A 9,229-nucleotide genomic window follows, 5' to 3' on the forward strand; every position below is an offset into this window, starting at 1 on the left:
GCTCACCCATTCAGCTAGACCGGCTGGCCAGCATGCCCCAGGAGCTTTCCTGCCCCTTCCTCCCCAGCACTCAAATTACAAGCAAGAACTGCCCATCCCCCAATAGTGCTGGGGGTCGGATTTGAATTCACGTCTTCATGTTTGCCTGGCACCAGCTTTACCAGCTATGTATGACCTTTTGTGAAAAACAACCATCTCAAAAATGTTGACTTTTATGTAAATCTATCTAAAGCGCCAGTGTAATTTCAAGTATATCTTAATCTCTTTTATTAAACTTGGCAACTTGCTTCTAAAAATGTGTGTGGGAGAATAAGATACTAGGAATGCCAATACCAAGTCTGAAGGGAAACAGACCATGGATTCACGGTCCCCTGGGCTACAATTTAGATCTGAACTTCCCACACTCAGCCCATGTGATCTGAGCTTACTCTACTGGGAGGTGACGGGACCTTTAGGAAAGGACCTAATTGGGGAGGGGGGTGTCTCCCAGTCACTGGGGAAATGTTTGACAGGAATAGAGGTACCCCAGCCCCTCTCTTCCTCTCTCCTAAACATAAATAGCTTCCTTCACAGTGAACTCCTGCAGTGATGTCTCAACCCAGACCCAAAGCAATGAAGCCATGCAACCTTGGACCCAAACTCTGAGCCTACTAAACTTTCCCTTTATCAGTTGATACTCTGGGGCATCTGTTGTAAATACAGCTAATGTATTTGGATTCAGTTACCCGGTGTCAACCATGACCTAAAAATATTAAATGGAAATTTGCAAAACTAAGCAGTCTCTAAGTTACAAATTTTGTTAAGGTTTATTATTATAACAGCTCCATTTTATTATGAACCACTGTTAACCTGTTACTGTGCCCACTGCATAAACAAAACTTTATCAGATACACATATGTAGGAAAAAACAGTCTGTATGGAGCCATATCCTACCATAGATTCAGGCATACACATGGAGTCTTGGAATGTGTCCTCTGCAGATCAGGAGGTACAATGCAGGGCTGGGACTGAGTAGAAAGCTGGCTGTGGTGGGCCCCCCTCTGTAATGCCAGCATTTGAGAGGTAGAGACTGGAGGATCAGGAGCTCATCTACTCATAGCAAGTTCAAGACCAGTCTGAGCTATGTGTAATCTTAGATAGATAGATAGATAGATAGATAGATAGATAGATAGATAGAGAGAGAGAGATAGAGATAGATGATGGATAGATAGATGATAGATAGATAGATAGACAGATAGATAGACAGACAGACAGACGGAGATAGACAGACAGACATGTGGTATAGAGAGGGATAGAAACCCACCACGTAAACAGAAAGGATCAGAAACGGACCTATGAAGTACAGTCCTTTGCATGTGGTGTGTAGCCACAGCCAGGGAAATGTCTCAGTGGGTAACAGCGCTTGCTAACCAAGCATAAGAACTTGAGTCCACCTTTCCAACATCTATGGAAGCAGCCAGGCACACCTGTAACCCAAACAAGGGTTGAGGAGGCGGGTTACAAAGACAAAAGCATCCCTGGGGCTTGCTGGCCAACCGGCCTAGCTGAACAAATGGTGAGCTAGAGTCAGTGAGAAACTCTTGTCTCAAAAAGAGTAAGATGGAGAATAGCAGAACAGAACACTCCAAGTTCTCCCCTGGTCTCTGCATCCTCTCTGCATGTGCAAACATGGTCACAAACACCTGCATGTGTGTGCACGTACACATACATATACACAAAAAATTTTTAAAAATGTTTAATTAAACAAAAAGATAGGGTAACATCGTCATCACGCCATACTCCAGGGGGTGGGGGAGGGTGAATTCTCTCGGAGGCAAAGAGAATAGGTCATTGTGCACAATGGAAGGGGAGGCTAATGGGGAGCATTGTCATGGTGAAGTCAAAAGGAAACTGAGCTGTCTTGGGGGGTCCTGAGCCAGGGAACGGGCCCCGTACTGGGGCATCAGAAGCATTGCTACCAGTGTCTGAGAGTGGTATGGACCAGGGTGCATCTGTACATTTCAGGCTGCTCCGTCAACACGGGGCAGGACTGTGCACAGGGAGAGCAAGGAAATGCCAGATCCCTGTGGACAGTGGGTAGGAGACAACCATGATGCAATGGCTGAGAACACAGTCGTGGATCTAACCGAATCCCCAGAGCCACATGTTAACAACAGCTTCAGGATGAAGAAATGGACCATTCATGCATTCGTGGTTTAACGGCTCATCACAGGATCAACTTTAATACAAAATCAAGCGCTCTGGCACACTTGTTCTGTCTTGAAGGGGATAGTTTTGGCTGTTAGATGCAGAATAAGTCTTTCACCAGAGTTAAGCAAAGGCAGGCACCATGCTCTTTGACTGTGGGTCAAATAAGGCCCTATGCTTTGTGAGTTACATGGTCCCAGGTATTTCATGATAGCTACAGAACTTGGATCAAGACACATGCAGAAGGCAGACAAGTATGTGGGGTGGGCATGAGCAGCAGGTGTTCTTAGCCACCAGGGAAGGGTGAGCCTCTTCAGAGAACACATGAGGCCTCCCTGGCAACCTAGCAGCAACCTTTACTTCGGGATCTATCTACCTTTAAGATAGGTCAATGGGCTGATCTGTGGACACACAAACATGCCAAAGACATTGAAGGACATGGCATCAACAAGTTCCTTATCCTAAGTACGAGAGGGAAAACATATGAAATGGGTTCCCTTCTTATCACAATGGATGCACAGAGTCAAAGCCAGTTCACACCCAAGACCCCCAAAGAGAGAGGAGCCCGGCCCTCAACGAACTAACAATCATGCCTGCCAGTCACACTGAGACCTCATAGCACGAGAGAAGGAGCACAGCAGAGTCAGCCCAGTGGTGAGAAGAAAGGGCTTGGATGGCCTGCAGGGGTGCAGGGAAGAGAGGAAGGTGCTTGTGTGGGACTCTTCCCGGGGCTATGATTGGGCACCCAAAGAATCTGGAGGAAGGCAGGTGCAAAGCATAGGGCTAACCAGGAAACGGCCACCATCCACCTCGTAATAGATGGCATTACTGGGACCATCGGCCACCATCCACCTCATAATAGATGGCATTACTGGGACCATCAGTATGGCAGCAGGCAGCAGAATGCTTTCCTCCTCCCCGACAGCCTTCAGGGCAGAGGCTGAGACCAAAACTCTGGTGCTGGGTGGGGAACTTGGCAGCAGCTACCCCATCACCTGGGCCTGAGCCTGCAAAGGGTCCATGGCCCAGTTAGAGCCACACTCAGAGGAAGAAGATGCATCACAAGCACTCCTCTGATGCTGGGCCCCCCAAGTCCTATGTGTACCAACAAGGATGCCAACGAGGACTCCAGCGTCTATGAGTACCACAAATGCGCAAAGTGGGGAGCTTAAGTAAAGCAGCAGGAAACGGGGCCCCCCTGGGAAAGGGAAGCCACACACAAAGCAAGCAAACAAAACGTCCGCTTACAGACTGGGGTGCTCTAGAAAGAGCCACCTTCGCCAACAGGAGCAGGACGCTCTGAGTTGGAGGCCATTAAAGAAGGCAACGTGTTAGAGGCAAATCATGGAAAAGGCAGCATACAGAATTTCAGACCAACCAAGAACTGGAAAATGAAAACTAAGAGGTGTCCACAAAACAGAAAAGACAAGGAGACAAACATGAGAGAGAAAAGCAGCATTTGAGGAAATTAGAGGAAGAAAGGGGGGAAAAGGTAGGAAGACCGTAAACCTACAAATAAGAGACCCAACCTTCCATCCGAACGGCCCACAAGCATCATTACAAACAAAAACCCACATGGTAGATTCTCATGGAAAATGGAGAGTCCAGAGGGAAGAGAATCACAGGAGAAGGCAAACTCATGAGCCAGGGATGCCCAGGCCTGTGAAGCCACAGCCTCCCAAGTTCTGAGGAAATGACTCAGCATCGGGTGAGGATGGAACAGAGCCCCCTCACACACTCAGAGATTCATGCGTCATTTTCAATACAGCTCACAAGGATACACCCCAGCAAAGCAAGATAGGAAACCATAAACAGACAGCCAGGTGGGCCAAGAATCAGAGACTCGGTTAACAGGAGCTGTAACGGACTGACGAAGAGGGGTGACCCAGGCTGAGAGCAACCAGCCAGCCAGAGGGAGGTGGGGTGGCAGGAAAGAGGGACCTAGTAGAGCTGCAGGACCCTAGACACAAAAGAAATCCATTCCATTAAAAAGCAAAGATATCTGAGGTCTGAGAAAAGAAAACCTTAACCAAGAAAGTCTTCCCAGGGCTGGAGAGATGCTCAGTGGTTAGGGGTGTTGGCTGCTCTTCCAGAAGACCCGGGTTCAATTCCCAGCACCACGTGGTGGCTCACCATCGCCTGTAACTCCAGTTTCAAGGACACCCTCTTCTGGCTTCCTCAGGTACCAAGCACGCACAGACATACATGCAAACAAAGCACACATACACATAAAATTAAATTTAAAAATAAATATTAAAAAAAAAAAGAAAGAAAATCCTGCTAAAGCACAGAAGTAATGCATTAGCATCAAAACTCCAGGCCGGTGCCTCTCCGTGCTCCTCCATGCCCTGCAGTCGCCTGCGGGCCGCAGTTGCTACAGCTCTGCCCCATGCTGGGGAGGAGACCTGCAGCCACAGTGACCCTAGACCAAGAAGCGGGCAGGAAGTGAGGGCCAATCACACGAAGCCGCTGAGTCCCCCCCACCCCTCCCCCAGGGCCGCAGCCTCAGAATGGTGCCCACTGGCCATGCATCTGACTGACTTACTTGGAACGGGTGACCGATGGGATAGGCAACTGAGGCCCACTTGAAGGTGAGTGGATGTGGGGATCCTGGCACCCCTCTAGCACACTTCTGGGCACCATCATCCCCAGAGGTCAGCTCAAGGGGAGGGGACCATAGGGACAACCAGGGGCTGTTGTGACCCCTAGAGCTCCACCAAAGGGAAGGATGTCCTGCCCAGCCAGCCTCAAAAATTCACAGACCTAAGACTGCTCCAGTAGATAGTGTAGCAGCTGCTTACCCTGAGCTTTGGAGATCAAAGACGGTGGTCACTGAGTCTTACTGGAGGATGGGAGGTGGCACTATGCTGCCCCCCTGGAAGGGGCAAGGAATGGGGGTCTAAGAGAAAAGGGAAAGACAGATGGGAGGGGTGGGAGGCAGACAGAAGGCACTAAAAGAGCAGCAACTGTTTGGTGCCTGGAAAAGTCAAGCATGACTTTTCAGGAGCCTCAGTGTCTGCATCTGAGTAATGGGCGTGCTATCACCTCCTCACGGTCATCTGAAAGCATCGGATGATGGAATGCACACAATGGCACAGTGCAGTTTATGTCATATAAATGTCCCCTGCTTTCTTCCCAGCCCCAAGCCTATGGGGGAGAGGAGACATGGGGAGGAAGGAAGGGAGGGTCTGCAAGTCTAAAGGAGGCAGCACCCTAGAGGCCTTTCATGAAGATCTAGGCCTGGAAAAACAGCGATCCAGAGAAGAATCAAATGGTGGGAAAAAGCAGGGACCCAGGGATGCTGAATGCATGTGTGCCTACACATGTGCATCTGTGTGCGTGAGTGTGACCTGTGCAGATGGGTATACATGTGACTGTTCCATGGTGTGTTTATATCTGGTGTGTGTGGCTGCAGCCCCACAGGAGAATGGGGGGGAAGATGAAACCCTTAGGGTCTCAATGGCCCTGACTGCTCCTGCAGTCCCCTACCCTTGAGCTGACCTCTGGTCTGTCCCAGCGTAAGGTTAGTGGTACCCAGGAAGTCCTAGATCGATGCCAGAACTCGTGCTTCTGTCTACGCCTGCCAGCCACCCTCAGGTGGGCCACGGCTGCCTTCCCCAACTATCTCCAGCTCAAACCAGGATGACGAGAAGTGAGAGGTCCGTGGGAGCCAGCATGGAAAGACACTGCCAACCCAAGCAAGGAGAGACTCAGCTGCTTAGTGTCCCTGGTCCTATCTCCCCACCTGTTTCTAGGACCAGGGCTGCCACTGCTGCAGGGCCCTGGGTGGGAGGAAGGTAGGTGGATGTGAGTCCTGAAATCTGAGCAGGAGATGGCACACAGGGGGACCTCCAGACAGACCATCTGAATGTCTCGGCCTGCCCACACTGCACCCAGGATTAGATTGAACATAGGGTATAGAGGCTTTGCTGAGGGCAACTCAGGAACTAAGTGCCAGCCGAAAGGACTGGGTGGGTACTGGTAGGTAGAGGAGTCAGGAGGGCCTTTGCTGCTGACCTTGACTGGATCTCCCATCCCCACAGTTCCCTCCTATATCATGGCAGGCCTGGCTCAGCCAGTCTGCGTCACCAAGACCGTGGGGGAGGTGCAGTCAGTCAGGCCAAGTGTGGATCCAGGACCCTGGTTGGGCTCAGGGGTAAAGCAGCACTACTACCACCTCAGGGAGGCTGAGGAGGCTCCCCACTGCCTCTGGTGCTGCCTCTGGGGCGGGCCGTGGGAAGCTCTGTCCTTTGGGCCTAAGGTTTTTGCCCATGCTCTAGGGAACACGTGGACCTCTGCACATGGCATATTACGTGTTCATCTGTTAGCTCAGTGGCCCAGGCCCATCACTCTCCACAGGTGACCACTGAGACCCTCCCAGTTCTTGGAAAGGTGAGCTCCGTCCCAAGGCTTGGCCAGGGTACAGTTTTTGTGCAGGATGACCCTCCTTGAATAATCTTGTCCCTCTGAGCTTTTGCTGGGGCCGGTCAGACTCACCTGCTACCTGTCTTTGCTGCCCACCCCCCAAACCCTGTACAAAGCCCACAGGAGGGTTGCCCTGCTACATTTGCAGAGCACACAATCATCATAAGAGACAGAAAAAAAAATAGGCATAGAACAGGCTGAATCCTGAATCCTGAGACACCCCCTGCCCGCTGCCTCCTGGCCTGGTCTTGAATCCTACTCAGCCACTCATCAGCTCTGTCTGGCTTTGTGCAGAGCACAGGCCTCCACCTGTCTGAGGCTAGTGCAGTCTGCAGGTTCCATGCTCCATCTGGGTAGGGCGTTAGGACAGGGGGCACGGCAAGAGAGGCATCCAGCCTGACAGGTCTCAGTGGGGGACCCCACCCCCCGCGGTCACATTGCAAGCTCCCACACAGGGCTTCTCTGACCAGTGGCCCACAAACCAAGAAGGACAACCTGTCCTTCAGATCCATCCTCACTGCAGGAGGAAGCCGCTAGTAGGGGGTCCCTGCCTTGGGAACAGGGCCCTCCCCAGGCTTCACACCCAGAGGACGACGCATAGCTTCCCCGCAGCCCTCCGCCTGAGAAGGCTTGAATGCTGACTCCACCCACCAAAAGCAAGGAACCTGCGGAGGACCACGCTTGTGCAGAGGTCTGCCTTGGACCCTGCAGCTCCCCTCACCCTGCTGCTCCACACCTGCCCTGCCCACCCCCTCCCCACAGCCTGACTAGGGCAGGTGACCAGCCACACCTGCAAAATGGCCGCCGCAGGTGCGGCCCCAGCCCCCCGAACCCCAACAGCTTTCCCTGCAGCCTGCGCTGCCTCCTTAGACAGAGGCGCTGGGCACGTTGCCCTGGCAGCCGCCTTCGGCCAGCTTGGTGTGACCGTGTCTTCCGCAGGAGCCTGCGCTGAGTCTGTGGGTCCCCGGGATTGGACTCGCACCAGCCCTGAGCGCAGCAGGAACTCTCCGCACCTCCTCCTCCCTCTGCCGCCTCGTGATCCAATCCGCTTGCCCTAGCAGGCCTTTAATCCCAGCAATGCGGTCCCCTCTTAGGTAGGCTAGCCGCTGGGGGACGGGTCCTCTGGCCTTCGGGGGTGGGGGTGGGGAAGTCCCCATTCCTGGGGACGTGGGCGCGCATCGGGTCCGCGCCCGGGCGACGTTGCGCCGGCGCCCAGCAGGCCCCATGACTTGGCAATCCCTCTCTCCCCTCCCCCGCCCCTCGCCTGTGGCCCCCAGCAGCCTGCACCCCACCGCACCGCAGACCCTCCCTCTCCCTCTCAGCCCGAATGCGGTCCCTGCCCCTTGGGGAGCAGAGGGCGGTGGCCTTCCCCTAGGAAGCAGTTGGGGCGAGGAGTGGCTTAATGAGGGAGTGCGAGGGTCTTCGCAGGCAACGTTCCTAGAGTCAACCCATTGCCAGACGCCCGGGGATCTCTGCTAGCCCAGACGACGCGTCCCTCAGCCCCCTCCCTCCAGCCGGGGGCCACACCTGTTACTGGGGCGCTGGCTTAGTGGCTGCCAGGCGTGTCTGCGGGTGGTTCCTCCCGCGCTGTGTCTTTCTGGAAGGGAAATGGGGTCTCTGGAGGGAGGGGCATATATATAGCAATAGGAGTGACGGGCAGTCACCGGTGAAGTGCGCATTAAGCTGGTGGCCTGGCCGTGGCGCCGCGTCCCCCGCCCCGCCCGCCTGTTTTGCTGTCGGCTCCAGCATCGGCCCTCCCCCACCCACCGGGGACCAGAGCCGCTGCCCCGCGCACCCTTCCCTAGGGCCTGGATCAGCAGCCGCGCCCCGTCCCGACACCCCGCAGCCTTGTCCTGGTCCCTGCTCGGCATCTCTGCCTCCCCTCCCCCGCGGATCCGTCGCATCCCTCTGGGTAGCTCCTCTGCAGTGGAGGGATACAGGGGGAAAGGAGGCTGTGACCAAATCGGCCGGTCCCTCTCGCTGGCGACCTCCGCCCACACGGGCCAAGGGTCGCTCAGCAGCAAAGGAGTCTTTTCTGAGGGCCCTGAAAAGCTTCGCAAGGAGCACCGACACCCCTGAATTCGCCCCTTTGTTCTTCAAAGAGGCGGAGGAAGGTCGGGGGAAGGGAAGCCGCAGCTCCAAGCCCGCGCTTTGGGCTGCGACAAGGACATTGGCGATGGCCCGGAATCCCCCACCCGATGCATTTAGTTGCGGGTGCCGGATGCCAAGGACAGGTGCGTGATGATGAACGCGGATGGCGACAGGCAGGGCGGGCGGTAGCCTTACCTCTCAGGCGTCACTGGCGGCGGCCCCGCATGGGCACTGGCACCGGAGAGGGTCCCCGAGCCTGGAACTGATGCTGCTCGCTGGCTGCTGCTGGTGCTGTGACGGTGGCGCCGCGTGACGAGCTCCGTGCCCCCGGCCCGGCCCTCCCCGAACCCCTCCCGATGCGCTGGTTGGCTGTGCGCTGCGTCCGAGGCTCAGCCGCCAGCTGGTTTGTCGCGCGCGGGGAGAGGGACGGGCAGAAGAGATGGAGTTGGAGCGGGAGGGGGCTGGGGCTGGGCTGTGACATCACCAGTGAGGGGTGGGGGACAGACGCCCGGAATCGGAGGCAGCA

The 9,229-nt window shown here is 54.8% G+C and overlaps 1 protein-coding gene across 17 annotated transcripts in view; it reads right to left on the reverse strand.

The window, feature by feature from the left end:
• Kif1a (kinesin family member 1A) overlaps positions 1–9,025 on the reverse strand; it is an 88,171-nt gene extending 79,146 nt beyond the window's left edge. For 8 of the 17 annotated variants that reach the window (XM_028890664.2, XM_028890663.2, XM_037210136.1 and 5 more), the window contains exon 1: positions 8,899–9,024. The gene's annotated coding sequence lies outside the window, so the exon portion shown is untranslated. Of the gene's footprint in view, positions 1–8,139; positions 8,210–8,898 lie in introns of all 17 variants that reach the window. The other 9 variants (XM_028890659.2, XM_037210133.1, XM_028890658.2 and 6 more) reach the window with 3 other exon arrangements.
• Positions 9,026–9,229: the final 204 nt, after the last annotated feature.

This window comes from Peromyscus leucopus, chromosome 13 (assembly GCF_004664715.2).
Source record: "Peromyscus leucopus breed LL Stock chromosome 13, UCI_PerLeu_2.1, whole genome shotgun sequence".
In the NCBI taxonomy this organism is placed as follows: Eukaryota; Metazoa; Chordata; class Mammalia; order Rodentia; family Cricetidae; genus Peromyscus; species Peromyscus leucopus.